The sequence below is a fragment of the Garra rufa genome, chromosome 25 (genome assembly GCF_049309525.1).
Source record: "Garra rufa chromosome 25, GarRuf1.0, whole genome shotgun sequence".
NCBI classification, from domain to species: domain Eukaryota; kingdom Metazoa; phylum Chordata; class Actinopteri; order Cypriniformes; family Cyprinidae; genus Garra; species Garra rufa.
Genome location: NC_133385.1, coordinates 19,727,352 through 19,743,611, shown reverse-complemented (window position 1 = coordinate 19,743,611; position 16,260 = coordinate 19,727,352).

Genomic DNA, 16,260 nt, shown 5'->3' with positions numbered 1-16,260 from the left:
GTCTTTTTGGGTAAGATGTGACAAGCTTTGCACATCTGCATTTGGCAATTATCTGCCATTCTTTGCCTCACCTTTTCACCTCTCAAGCATTATGGATAATGGAGGCTACATGCTTCTGTGAACCTTCAATGCAGCAGATTTTTTTCCTGAACTCTTCCTAGATCATTGCCTTAACGCAAGTCTGTCACTGAGCTCTACAGGCAGTTCTCTTACGAGAGGTCTCTCGTACTGCGTAAGTATCTTACGCTAGGGGAAAATCCTTTTCCGCGAGATATTGAAGCCAAAAATTATCCTTAATTTTGTAATAATGCAAAACGCGTTGCAGCAGCATACAGACATAGGCGAGACAGCTTGCGCGCCTATTGGTTGTTCTGCGGCAACTGCAGCAGCCTATCGAGCGAGGCCTAGCGTCATGTCCCGCCATTATGGGCGTGGTCTAGGCCTATAAATATCGCTCACAGGCAGCTATTATCTGATTTTTCATCCTTCAAGCGAAGCACACGCATCGCTGGAGCTGGAGAAGAAGCCGCGCCGTTGACAGAGAGCATCTCAGCGGGACGAGTCACGAAGCTGCTGGCTGCGCCGCCGCCTTTGCCTTCCTGCTGCGCTTTCTGGCGCCCGTATCCTTACTAAGCTCTGTGTGTGTTGCCGCTGCGACACACACACTATTTCTAAACTAAAAGAGCAAGCGTCTTTTTAAAGATGCCTTCCTGCGGCTCGTGCCGAGCCACGCTCAGCGAGGGGGATCGTCACGTCATCTGTGTTTCCTGTCTGGGAAGGAGCACGCGGCTATCGCTCTCGTCGACGGCGGATGCCTCACTGCGAGCCTTTGCCAATGGGGACTCTGCGGACTCGTCTGGCCTTTTTTGATGAAACTGCTCCACCGCCTGTTGAAGTGTCGTGCCGTAAAAAGCGCCGCTCCCAGCGGCCTCCAGAACCTTCCCCCAGCCGACTGAGCTCGCCGGTTCGCCCGCCTGCTTCACCGTCCTCCTCGGCTTCTGTACCGGATGTGAAGCAGCCGCTGTCCGCCGCTGCTTGTGGTGACGCTGCTGGTGAGGCCATTTTGATGGAGGAAGAGGATTCATGCTCTATCCTAGCGTCAGGCAGTGAGGATTGGGCGAGCTCTACGGATCTTGCCACTTCTGTCCACGCTCCTTCAGGAAAGAGAGCTTCGATTGAGTCAGAACTCATGAGAATCCTCACCCAGGCCACGGCAAGCCTGGGCCTCGAGTGGTCTTCGCCCGAGCTACCCGCTCGCAACAGGCTGGACGGCTGTTTCCTACCTAAAGGGAGCAACACATGCAAAACCAGCGCCTTTTTTTTCCTGAGCTTCACGAAGAATTGATGAAGTCCTGGAACGCCCCCTACTCGGCGAGAGTGCGTTCATCTACTTCTCTGGCGTTCTCTACGGTGGACGACGCTGAGAGCAGAGGATATGTCTCTCTCCCCGCTGGTCGAGGAGGCCATTGCAACGCACTAATGTCCGCTCTAAGTCAGCTCTACCCTCTAAGGCCTGCCACCAAACTTCAAGCCTGCTTCGCCGCCGCTGGTCAAGCGGCCTCAGCGCTGCACACGATGGCGACGCTGCAAATTTACCAGGCTGAGCTCCTCAGGAAACTGGACGAGGAGGGGCCTGGCGCGATCTGTGTGCCGGATTTACGGAGCGCCACAAACCTCGCTCTCCGCGCTACTAAATCCGCGGCTCAGGCAATTGGACGCAACATGGCTTCTCTCACTGTTACTGAGAGACATCTTTGGCTCACACTCTCGGAGATGACTGAGGCCGAGCGCACCGCGTTCCTCGACGCTCCGCTCTCTCCGGCTGGTTTATTTGGCTCCTCTGTTAAAGACTTTGTTGACAGATTCGCCGAAGTGCAGAAGGCGTCCCAGGCTATGAAGCACTTCCTACCGAAGCGTTCCAGCTCTGCAGCAGGCTGTGCGAAACCGCCTACACAGAGCTCACAGCCTCAGCCTCCACCAGCTACATCCAGCTGGCAGCGCCGCCATGTTCACGGCGCAAGACATCGCTCCCGCTCATCCGGTCGCCGCCCCGCCGGACGCGGTCCGAGATCTAGGATCGAGCTGAAACCTGAGCCTCCGAAGTCATCCTAGCACACGTAAGAAAACGACGGTGTACGAGTCCTGCCGCCAGACCCCACCAAAGTTATGTGCTCGTTCAGTTCCAGTAAATGTGACTGTTCCAGTTTTTTATGCAGCCAACGAATTGGCAATGTCGCCCGTTTGCCTGCGTGCAAAAGCCGTTCTCACGGCTACCCAGATAAATCCCCAAAAGAGTGTATTTTCTGGTGTCCCAGCCACGGCCGATGGTGTTTCATGTGTAGTAAGCATGCCCACTACCCAGTGCCCATCTCTACACACAAGCACAGCCTGTCACACAGGTCCCGCGCACATAAAATCGACTCAGATCGATTGCGCTTCACGTGTCAAAAGTGCCCACTTCCCAGTGCTCACAAACACTCCATTTTGCACGCCCCACGGTTTCTGTAAAAACGAAACCGACGTGCGTTGTTCAAAGTGTGTTAAATGTGCCCGTTTCCCAACAGCCACATTCACACGCAAACAACACAGTCCCTGCTGTCAGTGTGCCCCATGCCTTAAGTGTCACGAGTGTAGCGCTCGTCCCACAGCACACCGAAGCCCCTCCGTTGCTAAACGAACGGAGCGCGCTTCGCATTCAGCCCTTAGCTATTCATGCGGATGCATGGGAAAAGCTTCCAGGGGTTTCGAAATGGGTGCTGGGCATTATAAGAGAAGGCTATTCGCTGCGGTTTCGCCGGCGCCCTCGCCGTTATACGGCGCGCGTCGAACCACAGTAAAGTCAGAAGCAGCACACCTGCTTCGAGACGAACTGGCGAAACTATTGAGAAAAGGGGCCATAGAGCCTTTATCTCAAGCTCAGAGCGAAGGCGGGCTATACAGCAGATACTTCCTGGTGCTGAAAAAAGACGGGGGTCTCAGACCCATACTAGATCTAAGGCAACTGAACAAAGTGCTTGTGAAGCGACAGTTCAGAATGATCACGGCCAGACAAATCCTCGCGCAAGTTCGCCAAGGAGACTGGTTTGTGTCGGTGGATCAGAAAGACGCGTATTTTCAAATACAGATAGCGTCACGCCACAGGCGGTTTTTGAGATTCGCCTTCGAGGGCCAGGCATATCAGTACACAGTCCTGCCGTTCGGTTTATCCCTAGCACTCGTACGTTTACGAAGTGCATGGACGCAGCGCTCGCTCCCCTCAGGATGAGGGGCGTGCGAATACTGAACTATTTGGACGACTGGCTGATTCTAGCACAATCGTGCTCGGTGCTCATAGAGCACGCGACTATCTTTCTCGACCATCTCGAGATTTTGGGTCTCAAGGTCAACTTAGCGAAGAGCTCTCTGTCTCCCAGTCAGAAAATTTCTTTCCTGGGCACAGAGCTGGATTCGCTGTCCATGATAGCGCGACTATCACCACAGCGAGCGTTAGACATTCAGCGTACAGCGAGTTCGTTCCGCTGCGGCGCGTCTGTCACGCTCAAGAAATTTCAGGGAATGCTGGGTCTCATGGCCTCAGCATCATCAGTCCTCCAGCTGGGCCTGCTCCGCATGCGCCCACTGCAGTTTTGGCTGAAAGCGCGCGCTCCACGCCAAGCGTGGGCATCCGGCCGTTTTCGCCTCACGGTCAATCAGAAGTGCGTCACAGCCCTGAAACCGTGGAAGGCGACTGACTGGTACCAGTCAGGTGTAAGCCTGGGGATTTCCGCGAGGATGAAAGTGGTGTCCACGGACGCGTCCACCTCGGGATGGGGGGCTCTGCTACTCCTTTGGCCAGTGGTCAGTGCGGGAAAAACTCCTGCACATCAACTGCCTCGAAATGCTGGCAGTAGAAAACGCACTGGTACGTTTCTGTCCCCAGATAGAAGGGAACCACGTCCTAGTCCGCTCGGACAACATGTCTGTGGTATCCTACATAAATCGTCAGGGCGGCCTCAGGTCCAGGAACCTGTACAGGTTAACGGAATGCCTCCTGGTGTTGGCTCAGTGCAATCTGCGCTCGCTGAGAGCAGCGCATGTGCCAGGGCTTCTGAACATAGGGCCGGACAGACTGTCCAGGAACGATGTTCCGGCGGGCGAATGGTCCCTGCATCCGCAGACAGTACAATTACTGTGGAAAAACTTCGGCAGAGCGGAAGTAGACCTGTTTGCGTCTCAGGACAACGCTCACTGTCCGGAATTTTTCTCCAAGAGCATCATGTGTGGCCTCGCCGCCCCCTCTATGCGTTTCCCCCCGTTTCTCTCCTGCCTCAGGTGATAGAACGGATCAGGGAAACAGGATGTCCAGTGCTGCTAGTTGCGCCGTTTTGGGAAAACCAGCCTTGGTTCCCAGCGCTGATGCAGCTGTCGAGCTCTGCTCCGTGGCCAGTACCAATGAGGAGGGACCTCCTCTCTCAGGCCCGCGGCTCGATTTGGCATCCTCATCCCGAGTTGTGGGCCCTTCATGTCTGGGCCACCAACGGATATGTGATGAACTCCCTAAAGGGGTGTTCAACATGATTACGCAGGCTAGAGCTCTGTCTACGAGACGGCTCTATTCCTCAAAGTGGTCAGTGTTTTCGGGCCGGTGCACAGCCCGTGGCCTGTCACCCGCAGAATGCGGTGTGACGGAGGTGCTTTCCTTCCTGCAAGAGCTGCTGGACAAGGGCAGAGCCCACGCTCAAAGTTTATGTGGCGGCCATAGCAGCTTTCTCTAAGAGAGCGCTAGGTCAGTCAATAGGAAGGAACGACTTAGTCATCCGCTTCCTCAGAGGAGCTAAGAGACTGCACTCTCCCAGGCCCCCCTCAGTCCCCGTATGGGACCTTTCTATGGTGCTAGCAGCCATGAAAGGTAGACCATTCGAGCCTATTCAAACGATTGACATGAAATACCTCTTTCAAGACGGCGTTTCTGCTGGCTCTCGCTTCAGTGAAGCGCATAGGGGACTTACACGCACTCTCTGTGAGCGTGTCGTGCATGGAATTTGGGCCTAATGACTCTAAAGTTATACTCAAACCAAAGCACGGATATGTTCCTAAATCCCTCAATACTCCGTTTAGGGCGCAGGTTATTGCCCTGTCAGCCCTACCGGTTTCTAATGAGGAGTCAGATGCGAGCCTTCTCTGCCCAGTCAGGGCATTAAGAGCTTATGTGACTCGCTCGTCTGTTTTTAGACAGACGGAACAGCTCTTTGTTTCCTTCAGCGGGCGGTCCAAGGGACTAGCTGCGTCGAAACAGAGCCTTTCTAGGTGGATAGTTGATGCTATATGGCATACACCTCCAAGGGCCTGCAGTGCCCTTTGGGTGTCAGAGCACATTCCACGAGGGGCGTGGCCTCGTCATGGGCCTGGTCGAGTGGGATTGCCTTGTACGATATTTGTATGGCGGCGGGCTGGGCCTCCCCGTCTACATTTATTAGGTTTTATAACCTAGAGGTTCCCGCCCTGCAGGCCAGGCTGCTGTCGGTCTAGTGTCAGCTCACTGAGTAAAGCCCTGTTCCCCCTAGCGGGTTGTGGGTGATTGTGCACTTTATGAACCCCGGCTTTTCGCCCTTGGGTTCTCTGGTGTCAGATCTCAGCATGCACGGTGTTTTGCATTGGGTCCCCTAGCATAAGATACTTACGCAGTACGAGAGACCTCTCGTAAAAGAACGTACTCTGTTACTAACGTAACCTCGGTTCTCTCTAGAGAGGGAACGAGTACTGCGTATCTTGCCGTGCATGCGCACGCTCTGGTTGCTTCGATGATGAAAAACCAGATAATAGCTGCCTGCGAGCGATATTTATAGGCCTAGACCACGCCCATAATGGCGGGACATGACGCAGTGGGCGCGAAGCGTCCTCATTGGGTCTGACGCCACGCTAGGCCTCGCTCGATAGGCTGCTGCAGTTGCCGCAGAACAGCCAATAGGCGCGAGAGCTGTCTCGCCTATGTCTGTATGCTGCTGCAACGCGTTTTGCATTATTACAAAATTAAGGATAATTTTTGGCTTCAATATCTCGCGGAAAAGGATTTTCCCCTAGTGTAAGATACTTACGCAGTACTACCGTGTACGTTATCTTGACCTCAGGACTTGGTTTTTGCTCTGATATGCATTTTCAGCTGTTAGACCTTTTCTGAGAGGTGTGTGCCTTTCTAAATCATACTCATTCAAATAAATTTGCCACAGTTTAACTCCACTCGAAGTGTAGTAACATCTAGAAGCAATATGAATGCTCCTGAGCTAAATTTCGAGTGTCCCAGAAAAGGGTATGAATACTCATGCAACGGGATCTTTTCAGTTTTTATTTCTAATAAATTTGCTAAGTTGTTACAAACCTGTTGTGTGCTTTGTCATTATGGTGTATGAGATGTAGATTGATGTGGAAAAAAAGTAATTTAAAGCAGTTTAACATAAGGCTGCAACAGAACAACATGTGAAAAAAATGAAGAGGTATGAATACTTTTGCAAGGCACTATATATATATATATATATATATCGAACCTGATGAAGGTCCTGTATGCACCGAAGAAATCGCACCAGCTCTGAACCTCACTTGGTTCTTGCTTTGGCATTCCATGTTGAACTGCATTTTATGATAATCCTCTGACGTAAAGTGAACACGTTTTTTTGAAGCAAATGCATTAGTGTAGGCCCGTCTCTTCACCCGCACATTTTCAAATGCTGCATTACCGGTTCATATAGTACTTTTTTTTTTTTTTACCTGCAATATGCACCTTAAGATCTCTGTTGTTTCTTCTATAAAGAGAAATTCAGACTTTCTGCTCTTCATATAGATGAATATGATATCTATCTATCTGTCTGTCTGTCTGTCTGTCTATCTTTTTGACTGTTGATCATCTTGTCTATCTATCTGACAATCTGTCTGGCTTTCTCAAGCCAATGTCAAAGCTTGTCTTGACAAATTTTATCTAGTTTGTTTGTAATTCTTATTTCTGAAGATGACATTTTTATTTCTTTAATTTAGGAGAAGCATTTGCAATAAAACTGATACATGCAGCTGTGAACTCCTGAGATCTGGGAAAGAAACATTTTTGGAAACTCAGCACCAGGTAAGACCAGGGAGTGTTGTCACTGCATAGAAATTATCTACATGGTGAAATCTTCATACATCTTTAAATAATTTCTAAATCTTTCATAATCCAAATGGAGCACTATTACATTAATGTTTGAGACAAACAGTGCCAACAAACAGCATGTTACAACAGTCCCAGTCTCATTTAAACTAAACAAGTTCTGCAAACCCCCCCACGGATTACTGATCTTCAAAAAACACTTTTAGAATTCGGTGATTGTTTTAATTGTCATTAACTCAGCATGACAGGAATGATACTATTCATTTGTAGGAGTTCTACTGAGTAAATAATAAAGACTAGACTCTCAAAACCTCTCCTGCCTGCCAGACAATAGCTAAGTAAATTGAAATGTCAACGAGAGAACATTCATAAATGCTTTCTCTCCAGTCTTTCGGTGCCTGCTTGTCTGTGGAATGAAATCACATGCAGCGGATATCAAGTGCACATCATTTGTGGAAAACCAATTTATTTATTTTTGCCCAGCCACCAAGCGGGAGCAGTCTTAATGGAGTACAGTAAGTTCTGAAGATGTCATTTGGGTGTTTTTGCTCATTGTCATTTTTGATCTGTTCAGGAGAGAATAACATATTTTCTCAGTGTTGAGTTGGTACAGCTTGCAATGCTCTTTATCTTTCACAATATGTGGTGGACAATTTACCTTTTTTAAAGTTCCTGAATAAGTACCCTAATAAAGTTTTAGACATATAGCTGTAAGGAAAGTTAGTTCAACAGCCAGATGGCCTTTAAAGTTAGTTTACCTTCCTTATGTGTTAAAAATGTATATAAACACTTAATGAGTTAAAACGTATATAGTAGCACTTCCATTAGTAAAAAGTGTGCAACAGCAGTTTAATACTAACCAAAGGAACAAATCTTTATGCTGTTTGCGCAACAGTTTATTTGGGTGGTCTTCATTATTAGCCCATAAATATAAATAAGTTTATTTAAAGGGATGTTTTATCCATGCAAATTCTGTTCACAATTACTCACCCTTATATAGGACTTTCTGTCTTTCTATGGATCACAAAAACAGATATGTAGCAGAATTCTCTTAACACACATACACACTTTTTTTTTCACACAGAAGGAAAAAAAAATGGAGAAACTATTTTCCCTCAGAAATTGCTAGTACATTTCACAATCAATTATAAAGAAATTCAAGTAAACATTGAATTAAAGGGTTAGTTTACACTAAAATGAAAATTCTATCAAATTACTCACCCTCGTTCCAAACCCGTAAGACCTCCGTTCATTTTCAGAATGCATATTAAGATATTTTTGATGAAATCCGAGAGCTTTCTGACCCCGCATAGACAGCAACACAACTGACACAATCAAGACTTAGAAAGGCAGTAAGGACTAGTGATGTGTCTTTAATATGACTTAGAACATAGAGTCGTCTCATCGAGGGATTCGTTAATTTCATGTTGACTGTGCATGCACAACATTCTTTTGGTTCTTTACAGGAAACATTTGTGAATTTATTAAAGAGGTAATAAAGAGGCTTTAAACTTTATCCGTATGAGGAAAAACTCACTTTGGTAAAGCAAAGATACCTACATATAATAACAGCATAATACGGCAGTTAATAATATGTAATGTTTGTGATTGTTTTAAGGTATTGAATTGGGAAGCAGACACGTGTCTAAAGAATGAACGACTCAAACCTGAAGATATAAGAGATCAAGTAATCAATTCTGTTTCTGGTACAGGCTGCATAGCTTCAGTATATGGGGATGTAACCTGACAAAAGAACAAAAAACGATATAGATCGGGGGATGAGGGAAACTAACAGACTGCATGACCTAAAACAATTAATTGATTATTTCTGTTTCTTAAAATTTGAGGTTTTTGTAGTTTTATTGCATTAGCAATCTTAGGGTGTGTTCACACTTGTCATGTTTGGGTTAATTAAAATGAACTCTGGTGCAATTGCTCTGTTAGTGTGGTTCATTTGAGTAAGTGTGAACGCTGTTATTCAAACCCTGGTGCTCACCAAACAAGTGGACCGAGACCGCTAAAAAGAAACTGGTGCGGTTCGAATGAAATATAAATGCAACATGGACCAAATAGTTTTAAACAAACCAAAAACAGGACATAATGACAAGATGAGACGCTATGCCACGATTTTATGAAGAGACCAAGCAGAGTATCCACAACAAAATGAGCAAACATGGAGCAACGAGGAGGTAAAGTGCCTTTTATTAGCTCTTTGTGAGTTCGCAGGTGGTGAAAATAAAATCGTATACACGCAACAAAGACTTAGGCATTAGGTGTACACTGACATACACCCAAATGCACCTCTTCTTTTAGTTTGGAGTGTTCGATGAGTTCTGACACGAAATATGTCATTCAACCTGACCAATCAAGTTGTTACATAACACTATGCCTTTAAGTTCAGTATCTTTAGGTTCGCTGTCAAAAATGCCAGTGTCAACGCTAAGCGGACCAGGACCAAATGTATCATTTTCCTTTTTGGTCCGGACCAAATGAACCAGACAAACTGAACTACAAGTGTGAACACCCTTATTCGAAATGTTGTGTAAGTAGATGTGTTGTGGAATTTGGCTATTACCATGTAACATTTTAATTATTTTCTGCTGAAAATAATAATTAAACAAAAAAAAGATTAGTTAGATCTGAGTCAGAATAAAATGATCTTCCCATCACTAGTAAGGACATTGTTGTATAAAATAGTCCATGTGACATCAGTGGTTCAACCGTAATGTTATGAAGCCACGAGAATACTTTGGGTTGGAACGAAGTGAGGGGGAGTAATTAATGACAGAATTTTCATTTTTAGATTAACTATCCCTTTAAACAAACACTTAAAGTAGAAACAATAAAATCTAAGTATTTCTCTTTAAAACATCCTCCAATAATCTTCTTTACGTTCTTTATATTGCTCTTCTTTTCCCTCCTTGCTTGAGGACTGTTCAACGTTTGAGTGTAAAGCAGGGCACTTTGATTTCCTATCACCCAACTGTCTGCAGGACCTTTTTAAACATCTTCAAACAGACTAGGGCTGCCGGGTGGCTCCTCATCCCTGACCCCTTTGACGACGCCAGACTGCATCTTATTTTAGATACAGCAAGCTCATGTTAAACTGCTCCTGTCTTATTCAGGAGCCTCAGGAATGCGCAGTTTTCACAAGTTATAGAGCTTGTATTTACCTAGCAACAGTGACCTGTTATGGTTTCCCTGTACCCTAAAAATGCCAATAGTTCATTTTATATCTTATTTTCTCTGTCAAAGCACCACAATGGGAATAGAGTGAGTTAGGGCAAATTGTTACTAGGAAATTTATATAAAGTCTGTTATATAAAAGTCAAATTACACATTTGGTTTTTGTAAGGGTGATTTTGTATGTCGGATTCAAATATCTAGTTCAAAACAGTCTTAAATTCTTTAATAGTTGTTTGGTTAAAGTATTTACTAGCTGTTTGGTAACAAGAGAACACAATTAAACTACACTGGCGTACATTCAGACGAGAATCAAATATATAATGAAGGGAGATTTTATATTAATGTCAGGTTGGGTCAAGTTGCATCAAAAAAACAGGTACAGAGCCCAGAACATGCAAATTTAAAAGAACTCGCACACTTTCTAAATGCAAATCCCCCCCGCCCCCCCCCCCCCCCCCCTCAAAAAAAAAAAAAAAATTATGTTGGTTGGGGAAAGTTCTCACCTGTATTTTAAATATTTTAATTTTATACAATACAATACAATAATATAAGTTGACCAAAACGGTGGTTTGAAAAATTGTTTAACTGTTTAATTTTACCGGAAAATGTGACAACTTACCCAATATACTGTAGACAGTTGACAGTGAAATCAAAATGAACACAATGAACTTTATAAATACACCTTCCTGGTCTTTTGTGCATGTAATTAAGCAAAAAATACCAATAGTAGCATTTAAGACTGTGGTTAATACATAGAGGCACTCAGTTTATTTTATGTATTAACACGTTGTTAAACTAATACTGTTTAATAAGGCCATTTAGAGTATTTATTAAGCATGCAAACAACAGTTGTTACAGATGGCATCCAAACATGTTTGACCTATAAGCCCGTCAAAATTGATTAAATCAAAACAGTCCCAAGTAAACCAGCATTCGCAATAGGACAAACACTGACTGAAGATTTATAAAGAGGTGAGTAAAGGTGCTCATTTGCTTGCTCCGGTTGCTTCCTCAAGAGTATCAAAGTGCTAACAGAGCTCACAAGTCATACGATTGTAAAAACATGGGGTGTGTCCTTGTTCACTGAAGATACACCCCAAACTTGTTTACCCCACATGACCTTTTTTTTCCCCCAACCCAGTCTGTCCCTGTGAAAAATGTTCCCAGATTCTTGGGCAAATCAGGTCCTCATGGGAAAATAATACTTTGCAGAGTGCGACAAGGCCCTCACATATTTGCATTTTCGCAGTATGAATGTGAGGGAGGTCATTTGGTCCATGTGCTAACCAATTTGTATGGTTAGATGCAGTCACTTGTGTACATTCAGGTCAGCAACAATAAGATACGCAGTCAAGAGATACAACCAGTCATAGAACGGGCTTATGTTTTGTTAATTGAATTTAAAAAATCCACCCATTGAGTGTATTGAGAGCCTCTTGTTTGAAATTAATGAATGGATTTGAAACTTATTTCATGCTTGCAGGTTAAAAGCAGGTCATAGGAATCTCCCTATTCTGGTGTAACTGCATCATGAAAAAGTGATATACAAATATATTAAATAGAAAATAATGCATGATGTAACTGTTATGGATTTTAAAGGAAGCTCAAGCAGAGTTCAAAAGCTCCACAGAAAATCATTGTTATGCAGTTTGCAAAAACAAACAAAAATTGGATTCACAATAAGGCACTTACTACAGAGGTCTACGGGGAATGGCATAGTGCAGGAATAGAGGTCATAAAACTGAAATACACACCATTTTGAAAGTATAACCACAAAACTCAAGGGTGAAATGTGCAATTTCAATGTGTACACAGATTTTTGTTTTTTAAACATGGATTTACCCCATGATTTACTCACCCTCAACCCATCATAGGTGTATATGTGTTATGAAGCAGACGGGACAACAAGGTAAGTATAATACAAGTGATGTTTATTTTGTTAAGAGCAGCAGTGCCGGAGGTGAATGGAATTCTCGTGATGGTGAGTATGACTTGTATAGATGAATTCGGAGCCGGGTGAAGACGTGGAGGGAATAACAGGTCCTTTCTTTTGTAGGTGGCGAGACTGGAGGATTCCAAGAACGAAAGCCAGAGGGATACTGAGAGTTCGTGAATCCGCCACCCTCTGCTGACGCGGAAGTCAGCTTACGGCCACACACCACTGACGACTGGAAACTGAGAAGACACAGAAGACTGGAACTGGGAGGACTGGAACGAGACAGAGATCAGGTAAGTACAATGAGGTAAGTATTTCAGATAGTGAGACTCGTAGAGAGACACTAGCAGTCCGCTTTCGCTAGAACGAGCCCGGACCCTGAGTGGCGTGCTGAGCGTGGTTTTATGGTGAGGAGGATGATTGAGGACAGGTGCGCGGGTAATTGGATCCAGGTGACGGTGATCTGTGATGATGAGCTGAGTGAGGACTGACTGATGCGTGACATATGGCCCCCCTCCCGGAACGGCGCGTCCTCGCGCCGAAACGGATACACCAGCGGAGGGAGGGTGGGGGTTCAGGTGGCGGGTGTGGAGCAGGTGACGAACTGGAGATGGACATATGATCTGGGACGTGAGGCCAGGGTGGAGTGGAAGGAGGAAGGAGCCAGAATGCAGTCAGGAGTAGGAGGAGCCGGATGGTGGTCCAGAGCCCAGCCAGGATGACGCCCCAGGGCGGAGTCGAGGGAGGGAGGAGCCATGGTGGAGAATTGGCCCACGACACCCTGGGGACGAACAACGGAGACGAAGCCTCTGGAGAAGGTGAGCCAGGAGCAGCCGAGCAGACTGAGAGCCAGGGTGACACCGCAGGTCTGGAGGGCCAAGGTGACGCAGAAGGCTCAGGGGATCGAGGCAGAGCTGGGGCTCCGGAAGACCGCTGTGACACCGGAGCAACAGAGGACATAGGCAGAGCTGGAGGGAAGGAGGAGCCTGACGGAGCCGGAGGGACGGAATGACGAGGTGAAGCCGGAGGAGTGGAGTCCTGAGGCGACGGATGGTCAACGATTGACCAAGGCGGAGCCGGAGAGACGAGGGAGCCCGGTGGAGCTGGTGGGATGACGGGCCACGGTGGAGATGAGGGAGCCAGGAGCCAAGGCGGAGCCGAAGGGTCGGAGGACCGAGGTGGAGTCCAGGACTCGGAGGATGTAGGCAGGGACTGGGGAACGACCCGCCTTGGCGCAGCTGGAGCCTGGATGTCCCACGATGGAACCACACTCCTAGGTGGCGCTGCCTGAGGGTGAGCTGTGGGACAGACGGGCGGCAGCGGAGACAGGGCTGGAGGACTGGCTGGCTTGCGTGGAGGCGGGAGAGGGAGGCTGGGTGGGAACTTCGGAAACCTTGGAGCATTTGACGGAACCAGCGGAGATTCTGGAGAACTGGATGAGACCGGAGAAGACTCTGGATGACTGGACGGAATCATCGGAGACTCTGGAAGACTGGATGAGACTGGCGGAGATTCTGGACGGCTGGGCGGATCCAGCGGGGACTCAGGACGGCTGGGCGGAACCAGCGGGGACTCAGGACGGCTGGGCGGAACCAGCAGGGACTCAGGAGGGTAGGAAATTATTTCTCCAAACCAGTCTATTAAATCTGCTTCAAATATCTCCAATAATTCAAAGTATCCTCCACAGCGCAGTTTCAGCTCACCCTCAGGGTTAGGAGTGTGGGCGGGGCTTTCCTCCAAGCCCTCGATCTCCACGAGTACTCCCACGGTGACGCTAGCCGGCTCACACGCCTGGTCAGTCGCGACGTCCTCTGTAGCTTTAAATGCGGCAGATCTTGGCGCTGCGGCTGCGGCGGGCTCTGGCTGGTGCTCCGTGCTGTAGGGTGATAGCTGCTGGCTGGGCTCTGGATCGGGGTTGCACATGCTACTTATCTGGGTCCGGGGTTCCTGTTATGAAGCAGACGGGACAACAAGGTAAGTATAATACAAGTGATGTTTATTTTGTTAAGAGCAGCAGTGCCGGAGGTGAATGGAGTTCTCGTGATGGTGAGTATGACTTGTATAGATGAATTCGGAGCCGGGTGAAGACGTGGAGGGAATAACAGGTCCTTTCTTTTGTAGGTGGCGAGACTGGAGGATTCCAAGAACGAAAGCCAGAGGGATACTGAGAGTTCGTGAATCCGCCACTCTCTGCTGACGCGGAAGTCAGCTTACGGCCACACACCACTGACGACTGGAAACTGAGAAGACACAGAAGACTGGAACTGGGAGGACTGGAACGAGACAGAGATCAGGTAAGTACAATGAGGTAAGTATTTCAGATAGTGAGACTCGTAGAGAGACACTAGCAGTCCGCTTTCGCTAGAACGAGCCCGGACCCTGAGTGGCGTGCTGAGCGTGGTTTTATGGTGAGGAGGATGATTGAGGACAGGTGCGCGGGTAATTGGATCCAGGTGACGGTGATCTGTGATGATGAGCTGAGTGAGGACTGACTGATGCGTGACAATATGACTTCTTTTAGACAAATACAATCGGAGTTATATATATATATATATATATATATATATATATATATATATATATATCACAAACATTTTTGGCTCTTCCCAGCTTTATAATGGCAGTAAATGACTGTTGATTTTTTTCCAAATCGAATAGAGTGCATCCATCCATCATAAAAAGTACTCCACACGGCTCTGAATCACACATAGAGTATCATTTTTTTATATCCAAATATTTTATTTATTAAAAGACTTCCATTTTAGACGCCATATTGTCCATTTTTGTTCTATTTTGTCAACGAAAATAGCTCCAAACAAAGATAAATGTTTTGCATTTCTGAGCAACATGCAACTGTTTACTACTGAATGAATCAGCTTTTTGAATGAATATGTTTAATGAATCGGTTGAATCAACTCGGTCAAATGCTTCGCTCCTGAATGAATCATCCATTTAACTGATTCAGTTGAATCTCAATGACTCACTCATTAACAGTGACTCACTGGTGCCTACTGGCGGTTTTAATAATTTCCCAAATGAATATTCAACATTTCATGTTTTGCATTTGTAATTGCTCTTTACTGAACAACTTTAATAAGGGTTAAATCCATATTTATACAGTGAACACTATGTAGTGTGTTCACTTGCCTAACAATATTTAAAATTTAAAGTTGAGTTATTAAAGTTACATAGTTTTTGGTGTCATAACCTTATTTGTAAAGGTTGCATTTATCATACACTTTGAAAACATCTTTTATCTTTTTTTATTTGAACCACTGGCCCGACTGGATCAGTAGAAAAAATCCTTACCGTTGAGCCCTGTATTTAAATCTTTAAAAACCGTAATCTCTTCCACTAACTGTCATATTAGGACTGCGTTCACGAGAGAGTGGCGTTCCAGCGGATGACGTAGGCCAGGGGTGAGGAACGTTGATCCTGGAGAGCCGGTGTCCCTGCAAAGTTTAGCTCCAACCCTAATAATAAAAAAAAAAAAGAAATTTCAGAGGATTTCGATATAAGACAAGAGAAGACTGGTTTTCTTTTGCTGTAAACAAAACTTGGTTCTCATGAGATGAACATATTCTCATTGGAGCTTATGCTACGCCTACATGCTACGTCATCTGCTGGAACGCCACTCTCGTGAATGCGTATACAACAGTTAGCGGAAGCTAGAGATGGTTTGTGAAGTCTTAAATGAGAATATTTTTCTTACACAAATGCATTGATTCGCTTTAGAAGGCCTTTATTAACCCCTCAGAGCCATGTGGAGTAGGGGTGTGCAATTACTTAATTACTTTCCTTTATTGTCCACAATTATGATTTCTATTTCATGGTGATGATATATCACAATATAGTTATTTTTGCCTTATTTATGATATCAAATTTTTGAATGACAGACAGCAGGAATATTAGACTGCTGTTACTTTAAGAGCTGCATCCAATATACTGTTACACATGTGTTTTCTTGCTCAGTAATTTAGGTCTTAAGTGAAAGCAAACAGCTATGTTTACAAGAATACTTGCA